Here is a 15,514-nt window from a genome sequence, read left to right on the forward strand (position 1 = left end):
CTTTGCGGCCTCCCGTGGGATGGTAGTCCGAAGTACCTTCTTCCCCCGCAAAGGTATCCAGAAATACAGATCGACTTGAACTGTCCTACAGTACGGTCGCATTTTACCAACAGCTCGAGGCTAAGTCTTAGACTACCGAGAGATATTGAAATTTGGTTTTTCGCTTTCAACAGGCAATCTTCTTGAAAGACTACCTGTTGAAACGCAAAGTAATAAATTTGTTTTTAACGTTAACGAGTGTTTAGTGAGTAAATTTGGTTTGAGATATTTCTAATTAAATTCTATAGTGAAGTGAAAGTGTAGTGAAGTTTTCCAGTTAGGCCTGGAAAAAATGAAAAAAACTCGCTGCTTCAAGGAAACGCGAGGCATCTCCCCCAAGTGACACTGAAATTTCAACTAACAGGTATGATACTCTTTCTTCCGTTGGGGATCAAGAAATTCAAACTTCTCATACAGAGCTCAAAGCCGTTATGAAGGAGGTTAAAGTTCCACCTATTGTGGTATATGTAGCAAATTTTAAAGCATTTCGATCAGAGCTTTCATCGTTTCTGTCGAATGTAAAAGTTAATTTTCAAATTGGCCGCCAAGGCGAAATTCGTATTTTGGCCGAAGCTCTTGATGGCCATAAACATCTTTTACAGTATAAATTTTATTCTTTTGATGCCAAAAACGAGAGACCGTTTAAGGCTGTTTTGAAAGGTCTTTCAAATGACCAAACTATTGAGGAAACTAAAGAATGTTTGTCAGAATCACTTGGTTTTGCTCCCAACCAAGTAATTTTGATGAAACGAAAGGCGAATGCCAAAATTAATCAAACTGGAATACACCAGGAAAATTACTTAGTACATTTTGATCGTACCAAGGTAAATAATTTGAAGTGTTTGGAAAAAGCACGTGTTTTATTTAACGTGCGAATAAAATGGGAAAATTTCAAGAGACATGGAGAAATCCATAAACTTACTCAATGTCGGAATTGTCAAGCCTATGGTCATGGAACTCGAAACTGCCATATGGCAGCAAAACGTATGATTTGTGGTGACACTAGTCACACGAAAGATATCTGCCCCGTGAAAGAGACCACTAATAGCTTCAAATGTGTAAATTGTGGGGGAAATCACAAATCTAATTTCATTAATTGTCCTGTAAGGTCAAAAATTATTGCTTCCAGACAACGTAGGAATTCTAAGCAACGTGTTGTCAATGTGGGTATACAAAAGACTTTCAATACTGTTCAGGCATCACCAGCACTTTCACTAGCAGGTGTGTCTGTAGGTAATAATTTAAATTCAGATAACTAATTTCAGACAAAAAATCCTGTTCAGGCAACACCAGGCTGTTCATATGCCAGTGTCCTTACAGGTAATATTTCAAATTCAAACAGTAACAAACCATTCGTGTTTGGTGCTGAAAAGTCAGCCAGTTTTGATTTAGGTAGTCCAACTCCAGAAAAGATTGAATACCTACAACAATCCATGCTGCAGCTAATGTCCGTTTTGTTGAACTGTAACTCGATGTACGAGGCTGTTCAAGAAGGTATAAAATTTACAACTAATATTATTATGAAATTGAAATTCAGCAATGATTTTAAATAATGCTGTAAATTTTCTAAATTGGAATGCTCGCTCTTTAAAAGCGAAAGAGGATGAATTTTTCAATTTTTTAACAGTCCACGATGTGCATATTGCAGTTGTGACTGAAACGCTTTTAAAGCCAAATATTAAACTAAAAAAGAACCCAAATTTTATAGTTCATAGGTTTGATAGAATTGATGTTGCCGATGGTGGAGTTGCAATAGTTATCCACCGTCGAATAAAACATCGTGTTTTACCCCATCTTGAAACCAAAGTTATCGAAAGTTTGGGAATTGAAATTGAAACAAGTAATGGCATTTTATTAATAGCCGCAGTGTATTTGCCTTTTCAATGCACTGGTGAGCGAAAAAATTATTTCAAGGGAGATTTGCAAAAACTCACAAGAAATAAATCTAAATTTTTAATCATCGGTGATTTTAATGCGAAACATCGATCTTGGAATAATACTCAAAGCAATTCCAATGGAAAAATATTGTTTAATGATTGCTCGGCTGGATTTTATTCAGTTTTATTTCCAAATGGTCCTACATGTTATTCTTCTATTAGGAATCCATCTACAATTGATTTGGTACTAACAAATCAAAGCCATTCATGCAGTGATTTATTAACTCATGCTGACTTTGATTCTGATCATCTTCTTATAACATTCTCTATTTCCCATGAAACTATTTTAAATCCCACTAGATCTGTGTTAAATTATCACAAGACTAATTGGGATAGATATCGTTCTACGATCGAAGAAAATTTGAATGATGATATTATTTTACAAAATAGTGCTGACATTGATAGAGCATTAGATAATTTTAGCAGCTTAATACTCAATGCCCGGAATTTATCAGTTCCTAAGGCAAGAGTGAAATTTAATGCACCAATTATTGACAGTGAACTTCAACTTCTTATACGTTTGAAGAACATACGGAGACGTCAATACCAAAGATCTCGTGATCCTGCTTTGAAAATTATTTTTCAAGAATTACAAAAGGAAATTAAACATAGATTCACTCTCTTGCGAAATGAGAATTTCATGAGAGAAATTGAACAACTAAAACCTTATTCAAAACCTTTCTGGAAACTTTCGAAAGTTCTTAAGAAACCTTCGAAGCCCATTCCAGTCCTCAAAGATGGTGATTGCATTTTTCTAACGAATGAACAAAAATCTCAAAAACTTGCTCAGCAGTTTGAGAGCGTTCATAACTCCAATTTGGACGTAGTAAGTCCTATTGAAAATGAAGTAAACCAAAAGTGTGATCAGATCACCACCCAAGAATTTCTTTCTGAACAGGTATTGGAAACAAACTTGAATGAGATGCGAACTATTCTCAAAAAATTCAATAACATGAAAGCACCAGGAGATGATGGGATTATCTATATCCTTATCAAAAGACTTCCCGAAAACTCTTTAAATTTCTTGGTAAAAATTTTTAACAAATGCTTTGCACTAGCACATTTTCCTACGAAATGGAAAAATGCCAAAGTCACTCCCATTTTAAAACCCGAAAAGAATCCAACTGAGGCATCAAGTTATCGACCAATTAGTTTACTTTCCTCTATTAGCAAATTTTTTGAAAGAATAATTCTTAATAGAATGATAACACATATTAATGAGAACTAAATTTTTGCAAATGAGCAGTTTGGTTTTCGCCATTGGCATTCCACTACTCATCAGTTACTTAGAGTAACAAATATGATTCGAACTAATAAATCTGAAGGCTATTCGACTGGAGCTGCTCTACTAGATATAGAAAAATCATTCGACAGTGTTTGGCATAAAGGTTTAATAGCTAAAATGTCAAATTTCAGTTTTCCGCTTTACCTTACAAAAATGATACAAAGTTATTTAACTGACCGCACTCTTCATGTTAACTATCTAAATGGTAAATCTAATAGATTGCCTGTTAGAGCTGGTGTGCCTCAGGGGAGTATCTTGGGCCCAATCTTATATAACATTTTTACTTCTGATCTTCCTGATTTACCACCAGGTTGTGAGAAATCACTAATTTGTGACGACACAAGCATTTCCGCAAAAGGAAAAAACCTTCGTGTTATATGCAGTCGGCTTCAAAAAAGTTAAGATATATTTTCTTCATACTTGCAGAAATTGGAGATTTCCCCTAATGCTTCTAAAACACAGTTAATTATTTTTCCTCATAAGCCAAGAGTTTCTTTTCTCAAACCCACCCATAACCACGTTATTAAGATGAACGGTGTGGTCTTAAATTGGTCTGATCAAGTTAAATACTTAGGGCTAATTTATGATAAGAATCTTACTTTCAAGGAGCACATTGAAAATATCCAGTCAAAGTGCAATAAGTATATCAAATGTTTATACCCTGTTATCAACAGGAATTCTAGACTTTGTCTCAAGAATAAACTGTTAATTTACAAACAATTTTTTAGGCCAGCAATGTTATATGCAGTTCCCATCTGGACAAGTTGTTGTACAACCAGGAAGCAGACACTTCAAAGGATTCAGAATAAACTTTTGAAAATGATTTTGAAGCGTCCTTCCTGGTTTAGCACGAACGAGCTACATAGGCTCACTAATGTAGAAACATTAGAAAATATGTCAAGCCAAATTATCAACAAATTCCGACAAGAATCGTTGCAATCCTCAATTGCAACGATTAGCTCACTTTATAGCCAGTAAGATAGTTTTAAGTTTTGTTTTATTCCTATTTTTTCCTTGACAAGTAACTTAATTAATTTTCCTACAATTACATTAACTCGAGCGGGGGCCTAGTGTGGTTGGTAACGTCTCCGCCAACCACGCTCGACGCCTGGGTTCGAATCCCACCGCCGACATAGGTGTCGATGGTTGTGAGGTGGCGTGATCCACTCACAACCAACCCAACTGGTCTAGATTCAATCCTAGCCGACACCGGAAGATTTTCTGAGGCGAAAAATCTCTGGGATCACGCCTTCCATCGCATGAGGAAGTAAAGCCGTTGGCGCCGGTTCGTCGATAAACGGGTCGTGAGTTAGGGTCCTGGGTGTGGAGTCGCCTCCCTGGGCGTCGGTGATTGGCCACAACAGTGGCGGAACTAGACCGACGGAAAATAAGCGAAAATAAAAAAAAAATTACATTAACTTAACTGCGAAAGCTAGTAACATTCAATAATACAAAAAAGCTTACAAATACATATATATATATATATATATATATATATATATATATATATATATATATATATATATATATATATATATATATGTATTTGTATATATATACATATATATATATATATATATATATATATATATATATATATATATATATATAGATATATATATATATATATATATATATATATATATATATATATATATATATATATATATATATATATATATATATATATATATATATATATATATATATATATATATATATATATATATATATATATATATATATATATATAATAGTGTTGAAATGTCAACATTTGTGGCAGAACACACAATACTAATTCTGAATAGATATTAGTACATAAATAAATAAATAAAAAAAGGTATCCACAAATTTACCTGGAGATCACCCGACCAACAGACAGAGAACCAAATCGACCACATTTTAATCGACGGCAGGTTTTTCTCCGACATCATCAACGTTCGCACCTACCGCAGTGCGAATATAGATTCGGACCACTACCTAGTAGCTGTGTGCATGCGCTCAAAACTATCGACGGTGTATAACACACGCCGAAGTCGAACGCCACTACCAAATATTGAGCAACTGCGGGACGCCGAGGCTGCACAGGAATACGCGCAGCAGTTGGAGGCAGTGCTACCTACGGAAGAGCAGCTTGGCGCAGCTACCCTTGAAGATGGCTGGAGAAGCATCCGATCCGCCATAGGTAGCACTGCAGTAGCGCTACTAGGTACAAAGGCCCAGAATCATAGGAATGACTGGTTTGACGGCGAATGCAAACGGTTAGTCGAGGAGAAGAATGCAGCACGGGCGAGAATTCTGCAACACCGTACGAGAGCGAACGTGGAACGATACCGACAGGCACGGAACAGCCAAAACTCAGTCCTCCGGAGGAAGAAGCGCCAGCAAGAGGACCGAGATCGCGAAGCAATGGAAGAGCTGTACCAAGTTAACGACACTCGCAAGTTCTACGAGAAGCTGAACAGCTCCCGCAAAGGCTTTGTGCCGCAAGCCGATATGTGCAGGAGCTTGGACAGCAACCTCCTTACAGACGAGTGTGAGGTGATTGAAAGGTGGAGGCAGCACTTCGACGAGCATCTAAACGGCGATGCAGTAGAGCGCGAGGACGGTATGGCAACTGATCTTGGTGCACGAGCAGAAGACATCAGATATCAAGCCCCCGATCTTCTGGAGGTGGAGGAGGAGATTGGTTGGCTGAAAAACAATAAAAGAGTGGACCAACTTCTCAGCGAGCCATTGAAATACGGCGGAGAAACACTGGCTAGAGCCGTGCACTGGGTCATTGTCAAGGTTTGGGAGGAAGAACGAGTACCGGAGGAGTGGATGGAGGGTATTGTGTGTCCTATATACAAAAAGGGCGACAAACTGGAGTGGAGTACCGGGCAATCACTCTGTTTAACGCCGCCTACAAGGTCCTCTCCAAAATACTTTGCCGTCGACTATCACCATTTGCGAAGCAGTTCATGGCGCACTACCAGACGGGATTTATGGTTGCCCGTGCCACCACGAATGCCGCGAACATAAGCCCACACATCATTTATTCATCGATTTTAAATCGGCGTACAACACAATCGATCGGAACAAGCTATGGCAAATTATGCACGACTACGGATTTCCGGACAAACTGACGCGGTTGGTCAAAGCGACGATGGATCGAGTGGTGTGTGTAGTTCGAGTTTCGTCGAACGAGTTGCATCGAAGACGAAGTACATGAAAAGAAGGAGTTCACGAGAGGACAGTGCCAACCTCCCACCTCGAGTTCAAATTGGTGGTAATGAAATCGAGGTGGTTAATGAGTTCGTGTATCTGGGCTCACTGGTAACTGCCGACAACGATACCAGCAGAGAATTTCAACGGCGCATTATGGTAGGAAATCGTGCATACTTTGGTCTCCAGAGGACGCTCCGATCGAGTAGAATTCGTCGTCGCACCAAGTTAACCATCTACAAGACGCTGATCAGACCGGTAGTCCTCTACGGGCATGAGACATGGACTATGCTTGTGGAGGACCAACGCGTCCTTGCGGTTTCGAGCAGAAGGTGTTGCGTACCATCTTCGATGGACTGCTGATGGACAACGGAATGTGCATGAGCTGTTTGGGGAGCCATCTATCGTCCACACCGCTAAGATAGGCAGGTTGCGGTGGGCAGCCATGTTGTAAGGATGTCAGACGACAGCCCGGTAAAGATGGTTCTTGAAATCAATCCGTCAGGTACGAGACGGAGAGGTGCACAGTGGGCAAGGTGGATCGATCAGGTGGAAGACAACCTACGGACCGAGTGGAATGAAGACGACTCTTACGTACAGCAAAGGCCACACCACGGCTTGGGACTGTTTGGTAAGGTAAGGTAATGGTGCCTTCATCAGAGGAAACTGTTGAGAGGTGTTATTTATTATTGTTTTACATTTTTAGTTTTTAAATAGTTTATTTGACACGGCACGATACAATTTATGTTTAACTGAGCCAAGTACATTTTTTTTAAATTCTAAATTAGCAGGGAAAAGAGGGAGGCTTTTTCTATATTCTCGCGGCCGACTACGAGCTAGTGGGGATTTAAGGTGAGAGGAGGGGTGTTACAATTTTGTTTTTAACTATACAGAATGTATTCATTTGTACGTGGCTAACCTGTGATGTTCTATTTGAGCAGTTTTGGTCTGAGGTGTCTGCGTAAACATAGAGATGCCGAGTCTTCGTTTTAGTGTCTCCAGCCGGGTGTATTATTCTCTTTCAGTTTGTGACAGAAATTGTATTCTAGCAAATAGATAAAAGAAATCAAATTTTAATGCCAGCATTTTTTATAAACCCGTATAGCTGTGTCATGTACTGTAGATCACCGCTTCCCAGAATGTCTCTAACGGGTACGTTCGGTTGTTTTCCTCGGGCCCGAAGGGAATCTATAAGCTCAGACCTAACACCACAGTATTCGGTACACGACCAAACAACAGGCTCGATGTCATGGTAGCCATCGCCACAAACGCAGTGATTACTGTCTACAAGCCCCATACGAAAGAGATGCGTGTTTAACGTATAGTGATTGGACATAAGTCTGGACATCACGCGAATGAAGTCCCGACCTACATCCAACCTTTTGAACCATGCTTCCGTCGAAACCTTAGGAAAAATGGAATGTAGCCACCGTCCCAGTTCATCTGAGTTCCATGATGATTGCCAACTGTTGAGTGTTCTCTGACGCAAAATGCTATAAAATTCATCATAAGCAATTGGTCTTACATAAATATCGCCATCAATAGCACCCACCTTAGCTAAAGCGTCAGCCTTTTCATTGCCCGGAATGGAACAATGAGAAGGGACCCACGCTAAGGTAACCCGGTAATTTTTATCTGTTAAAGCACTTAAAAACCGCCGTATTTTCCCCAGGAAATACGGGGTGTGCTTCACAGGCTTCATCGATCGCAGAGCCTCAGTGGCACTGAGACTGTCTGTGAAGATGAAGTAGTGGTCTATGGGTAGGGTTTCGATGACCCCAAGAGAGTACTGAATGGCAGCAAGCTCTGCGACGTACACGGAAGCAGGAGCATCGAGTTTGTAGGAGGCGGTAAAATTTTCGTGGAAAACACCGAAGCCAGTGGACTCATCTAGATTAGATCCGTCAGTGTAAAACCTTTTATCATAACTAACATGTTTAAACTTATTGTAAAAAATTTTAGGGATCTTTTGGGGTCGCAATTGATCCGGCATACCAGAAATGTCTTGTTTCATGGTGGTGTCGAAGAATATAGCATTATTAGAAGTATCTAAAAGTGCGACATTGGAGGAATCGTATGAAGAATGATTAATATCTTGAGCCATATAGTCAAAATATAAAGTCATAAATCTGGATTGAGATTGAAGGTCGACCAACCTCTCGAAATTTTAAATTACTAATGGGTTCATAACTGTGCATCGAATTAGCAACCGGTAAGAGAGATTCCAAAAACGATGTTTCAACGGAAGAATACCCGCTAGCACTTCAAGACACATCGTATGGGTCGACTGCATGCAACCTAAGGCAATACGCAAACAACGATACTGTATTCGTTCCAGTCAGTTTGATCAAATGTGTGTTTGCTGCGGATCGGAAGCAGAAACACCCGTACTCAATTACAGACAATATCGTTGTTTGGTAAAGCCTTAGAAGGTCTCCAGGTTCCGGTTATCGTACGAAGAAAATTAATCCTCTGTTGGCATTTTTGTGTCAGATACCTAATATGACAAGCCCAGGTGCATTTAGAGTCGAACCAGACCCCGAGATATTTAGCGACTAAAACCTGAGAGGTCATTTTACCCGTTAGTAGGAGCTGCAGCTGAGCTGGATTATGCTTCCTAGAAAAAACGACCAGCTCAGTTTTCTCCGGAGAGAATTCGATACCCAGCTTAAGAGCCCATTCAGACAAATTGTCTAAGGTATCTTGCAATGGTCCTTGCAGATCGCTAGCCTCGCTACCAGTAATGGATACAACGCTATCGTCTGCAAGTTGCCTTAGCGTGCATGAATTTGCGAGACATTCATCGATGTCATTGACGTAAAAATTATATAAGAGAGGACTTAAACATGAACCCTGGGGAAGACCCATGTAACTAATTCGGGAAGTTGTCGAATCGCCATGTGAGAAATACATATGCTTTTCTGACAACAAATTGAGCAAAAAGTTATTCAAATTTGGTGAAAGTCCCTGCGAATGAAGTTTCGCGCTTAAAACTTCTACAGAGACAGAGTCAAAAGCCCCCTTAATATCCATGAACGCAGAAGCCATTTGCTCTTTTCGAGCAAAGGCTAGTTGAATTTCAGTAGAGAGCAGCGCTAGGCAATCGTTCGTCCCTTTGCCCCGGCGAAAGCCCAATTGAGTATCTGAAAGTAACCCGTTTGTTTCGACCCATTTGTCTAACCGTAAGACCGTTTCTCCATTAATCTCCGGAGGTAAGAGAGCATCGCAATCGGCCTATATGAATTGTGATCAGAGGCAGGTTTCCCGGGTTTCCGAATAGCAATGACTTTTACCTCCCTCCAGTTATGCGGAACAATATTTAGCTCAAGAAACTTGTTGAACAAATTCAACAAGCGTCTTTTTGCAGAGTCGGGTAGATTCTTCAACAGGTTGAATTTTATTCTAACTAACCCTGGAGCCTTATTGTTGCACGACAGGAGAGCCATTGAAAATTCCAACATCGAAAATGGAGGCTCTTCCGTAGTTACTAAAAACGCGTCGCGAAAGGTTTTCTGTTCCGGTACAGAGTCCGGACAGACCTTTTTGGCAAAATCGAGTATCCAGCGATCTGAATACTCCTCACTTTCATTCGAAACGTAACGGTTCCGCATGCGCCTGGCGGTATCCCAAAGAGTGCTCATCGCTGTTTCCCTCGACAACGCGTTTACGAACCGCCGCCAGTACCCGCGTTTTTTCGCCTTTACTAAGCTCTTCATCTGCCTGCCCTCTACATCTGCCTGCCCTCGTACTTTCGAAGCAGGTTGACAGTGCCGTACTCCCGGTAGTCCTTATACGCCGCGGACCTTCGCGCGTACAGCTCAGAGCACTCTTTGTCCCACCATTTGTTGGGAGGGCGCTGTCTAATCGTTACCCCGGGTATCGGTTTCATCTGAGCTTGAGTCGCGGCGTCGATTATCAAGCCAGCTAAGAACGCGTATTCTTCCTCCGGAGGAAGTTCCTCGTGAGTCTCGATTGATTGCATCATAGAACGATAGAACGCATCACAATTGTATGTGCTTATCAAATTTGAAAATAAATTGAATTTGGGGATGATACTTCTGCAGTTCCACTGTAACACAGTGACAAAATTCCTAACCTCTTTCGACGTATTAGTCATCGAAAGATACAATAGCTGAAATGAGGGGCCAAGTTGCTGTGAGTTGCTTCAAATAGGTTTTCACTGTAGAGAGAAGGGCAAGAAGAATGTTTTTAAGGGGATCTGGTATGTTGAATGTTTTAAATATCCAGTCCACAATATCAGAGAATTTTCTGAACCCTGTTTCTTTTATGTCTTCTGATCGAGAAATGGGTGCACGAGGGGTTTTTGGTGCCCCAGGAAGCGGTGGGTATTCCTGGTTCGATTTGAAATTAAAACCGGGGGGTACTTGCTTCGGTTTTTCTTCACCGCTTCCTTTTTGTGTTGTCTTATTGGTCATTCCGCTAGGGGTTATCTTACGACCTTTGCGAGAAAGATTAGGAGAGTTGAGCATGCTCCTCTTCCTAGATCCCTCTGGCAAGGCATAAGAACACCCTTCGACGGGATCGTCAGATGTACCCTCATCGGTTGGCAAAAAGGAAAAGATGTTTCCTGTCGAGAGTGGCTCAGCCCTCTTAAGCATTTCTGCAAAAGAGCGCTTTGATCGTTCCTTAAGGGAACGCTTAATTTTTTCCTCGCGCTGTTTGTACGCGGGACACGCCGAAAGGCCATGCCGAGTTCCCTCTCAGTAAAGACACTTTTCAGTATCCTCGCTGCAAGCGTTCTCAGCATGATTGCCTCCGCACTTGCTGCAGCGTGCCTTGTTGCAGCAGTAGGTGGCTGTATGACCTAACTGCTTGCAGTTTTGGCAATGCATGACCCGCGGTACAAACAGGCGTACAGGCAGACGAACCCTGTCCAAAGAGATGTAGTTCGGCAGTGCGGATCCGGCGAATGTTACACGGAAGGAATCCGAAGGGAGGAATTTCTCCTTCCCTTCTTCGATGGATACTGAATGTAATTGCTTGACATCCAGTATCTTTACATCTTGAATCAGGGGGTTCTTGAAGCAGCCAACCCCGTGACGCAAAATGTCATCGATCGTGAGGCTTCCTTCGGTAACCACACCGTCGATCTCCACGTCCTTGGCAGGGATGTACACGCGGTACTCCCTTGTAAAGAGCTCGTAGCTAGCAATTTCGTTTGCTTGCTTCAAGCTACTCACGACAACTCGCAGTTTGTTCGGCCTCACCTTCGTAATCTCGGTTACGGCCGAAAACTGTTTTGCCAGGTCCTTGCCTATTTGTATAATGTTAGGAGGCTTCTTTATGGGCCTAAAGTAAACTACGAACGGACCTTTCGAAGCATCTGGGTAAGCTTTCACCCGTGTTGCCGGTACCCTTGGTACGGGGCTAGGTAGCGGGGAAGGTAGAGGGGAATTGATGGGGGAGATCTCAATCTCTTCCCCATTTGTTTCCACATCCAGGAATAGTTGCACCTGCATGTCGTCCATTTTGCGGGAGCGTTACGCTCTACCGCACACAAACGATAAATATTCGAATGTGAGGGGGTGGGGGGATCAAGTAATTGATATTAAAATTTAAAAACAATATTTCAAACTACAAAGGATCAAAATTAAAAAAAAAGCAGTAATACTAATACTAATTACAATAGTAATAATAATAATAATAATAATAATAATAATAATAATAATAATAATAATAATAATAATAATAATAATAATAATAATAATAATAATAATAATAATAATAATAATAATAATAATAATAATAATAATAATAATAATAATAATAATAATAATAATAATAATAATAATAATAATAATAATAATAATAATAATAATAATAATAATAATAATAATAATAATAATAATAATAATAATAATAATAATAATAATAATAATAATAATAATAATAATAATAATAATAATAATAATAATAATAATAATAATAATAATAATAATAATAATAATAATAATAATAATAATAATAATAATAATAATAATAATAATAATAATAATAATAATAATAATAATAATAATAATAATAATAATAATAATAATAATAATAATAATAATAATAATAATAATAATAATAATAATAATAATAATAATAATAATAATAATAATAATAATAATAATAATAATAATAATAATAATAATAATAATAATAATAATAATAATAATAATAATAATAATTATAATAATAATAATAATAATAATAATAATAATAATAATAATAATAATAATAATAATAATAATAATAATAATAATAATAATAATAATAATAATAATAATAATAATAATAATAATAATAATAATAATAATAATAATAATAATATTAATAACAATAACAATAATAATAATAATAATAATAATAATAATAATAATAATAATAATAATAATAATAATAATAATAATAATAATAATAATAATAAAAATAATAATAATAATAATAATAATAATAATAATAATAATAATAATAATAATAATAATAATAATAATAATAATAATAATAATAATAATAACTATAAAAATAACAATAATAATAATAATATTAATAATAATGATAAAAATTCTAAAGTGAATACTTCACCGAACGTCTAAGTCACGACCTCACGGCTGATAGTTGGATTAATCGAGTGTCTCCGCAGAACAAACAATGACGATCCAGCTTCGTGTTGTGACACAGTGGCCGTATCTTACACTCGACCTTGTAGATGCCACTTGTAGTTGACTTCCACTCGCTCGATCGTATGATGGTCCGTGCTGCTAGCGGGGTAACAGCGGTGCGGGAGAATTATTCTTGCTGATATATCAGCTGCGTATCAGATCACTGGCGGGGTAGCCTGCCCCTACCAGTGTGCAGAAGATGTTCTACCGATATATTGCAGGCTATTGTTATCGCACACAAGAACTAATCGAAAAAAAAACACCCGTACGATAACTCGTGTATTGTTATTTTGCGAATCAAACGGAGATAAACAATTTGCGTCTAATCAAGACGAAAGCAAAACAACGAATGATTGTTTTACATTTATAATATAGATATTCCACTTAAAATAATTGTATTGTTTTACATCAGATGAGTTTCCTCACTACAACTATGGTTCACAATTTTCAAAATTTAGATCGGTCAATTTTTAAGAGAAGGTTAGTTCGGACACTTTTTCTACCTTGATGAATTCATCCTGGCTGTTACTTGGACATCGGAGTATCATATAAGAGTGTTAGTAGTTTGCGTTGATGCGATTTCGATTGATTTATTTGAATTTTTCAAAATTGCTTTTTTGTCCGAATGTGCCCCGTGTGTGGGGTAGTTTCGGACAGTCCTGGGGCATTTTCAGACAGTGTTAAAAAATTTTCTAGAATAATGAAAATTTTGTGTTTTTCAACTATTTCTTCCATACAAACAGAGGCTGAGATCAGATGCTTCGCAAACCTCGAAACTCATCCTTTCATTTCAAATTTAATTCATAAAATAAAAACCGAGCAAACTGGCTATGAGGGGGAAAGGATACAAGAGCTATGCCATTTTCTCAGCAATATTTGATAGGTTCAAAGTGCAATGGCATTCGTGATTGTCAAACAACAACAAATTGGTTCACTAACGCTGCTTTCTGGAACCTTATTCAAGTGTTTCAGCACATTGAGAAACAACTTTCCAATCGCCTTGGCATACGGTACGTCAATCCGTAATTCATATGGGAACTTTCGATCAAATATTTCTCTAGAAATGTTTCTTCCACGTTCGTAAATACTTGTTGATCTGAGTTTTTGGACGAGAAGCGCTCTGATTTTTCCGTTTTTTAGTTTCTTTGATTTTTCAGACCAAGGTACTTCTTTTAATTCCGCAGGTATCAGAAGGGTGTCCCAAAGACATTGTTCCGTTAGAAACTCTTCCCAGCTCATCTTCGTTGATGCTTGCTCTATCGGTTTTCGTAGTTCCGATCCATTTTTAGGACTGAGTATCGGTCTAAATCGATATTTGTGAATAAACAACAATCAAACACAAATTTGGTAAGTTTCCGAATGTGCCCGAATACAAATCCTAATTTTATCTAATAAATAAGATCTTTTTTTTCCGTTGTTATCACGTCTTTTCATTGCATATTAATTACAAACTAAGGTGGTGTACTTAAATTTCTAAATCGTTCACAAAGAAATTAGAGAAATACCTACAACTTCAAGGTCATTCGGTTGGAAACATGAATGAAAAATAGCACTATGTTGTTTTCGTAAGTAAGGAACAACCAAGAGCTGTCAAACTATATGGTAGCTGTTGGTGGAAGGGCTGCCAACTTACTTATATTTTTCGTTTGGTTGAGAATTGCACCATTTGTTTTTTTTAAGCACTCTCCTAAACTGCCGCCGTCAGAAACTGCTCCCCTTTCCCCTCATTACATTCATGAAAGTGAATCTAGTTGGGAAATTCAAAAATCTATGCTTACATCTTGATGGTACACTTGGTAGTGAGTGAATTAGTTTATACTGTCGGAGTGCTTTGGCGGAGTATTAGGTTTTGTATTTCAGTGTCGTCAACTGTTATACTCCTTCGTGTCTATTTTTTAGTTTGTGTAGGATCCCCGCGTGTGTTGAGATGAACAACATCGACACGACGGTTCACTATGTGTGTGGTACAGTTCTGTCTATTATGTATTCTGTCCAGGGTTGATATTTGTTGACACTCTTGAGTGAAAGTGAAAAAAAGCATCCATAAACGTTATTTTTTTACAATCCTTTCAGAGTTCTCCCTTCCCGCTTTTTGCATGGAAGTGAACTGTCAAAACACCTCATTATATTTCATGCGATGAAAGCAAGACAACAAAATCAGTTTATCAGTTAACGAAGATTGTCAAGTCATCGGTCAGTGTCAGTGAAAAAGTGTTTCGGTAAGGTTCATTTTGGTTAAGTGGACTGTTTGTTTTTCTTTTTCGCTTTGAAGTGAAGATCATTTGGTTGGATTTGTCGTCAAATTTTATTCCGTAACCGTGAACGATGAGCGCGATCTATTTCATCTGAGTATAACAGCACGTTACTAGGACGAAAAT

The sequence above is a fragment of the Wyeomyia smithii genome, chromosome 1, assembly GCF_029784165.1.
Source record: "Wyeomyia smithii strain HCP4-BCI-WySm-NY-G18 chromosome 1, ASM2978416v1, whole genome shotgun sequence".
In the NCBI taxonomy this organism is placed as follows: domain Eukaryota; kingdom Metazoa; phylum Arthropoda; class Insecta; order Diptera; family Culicidae; genus Wyeomyia; species Wyeomyia smithii.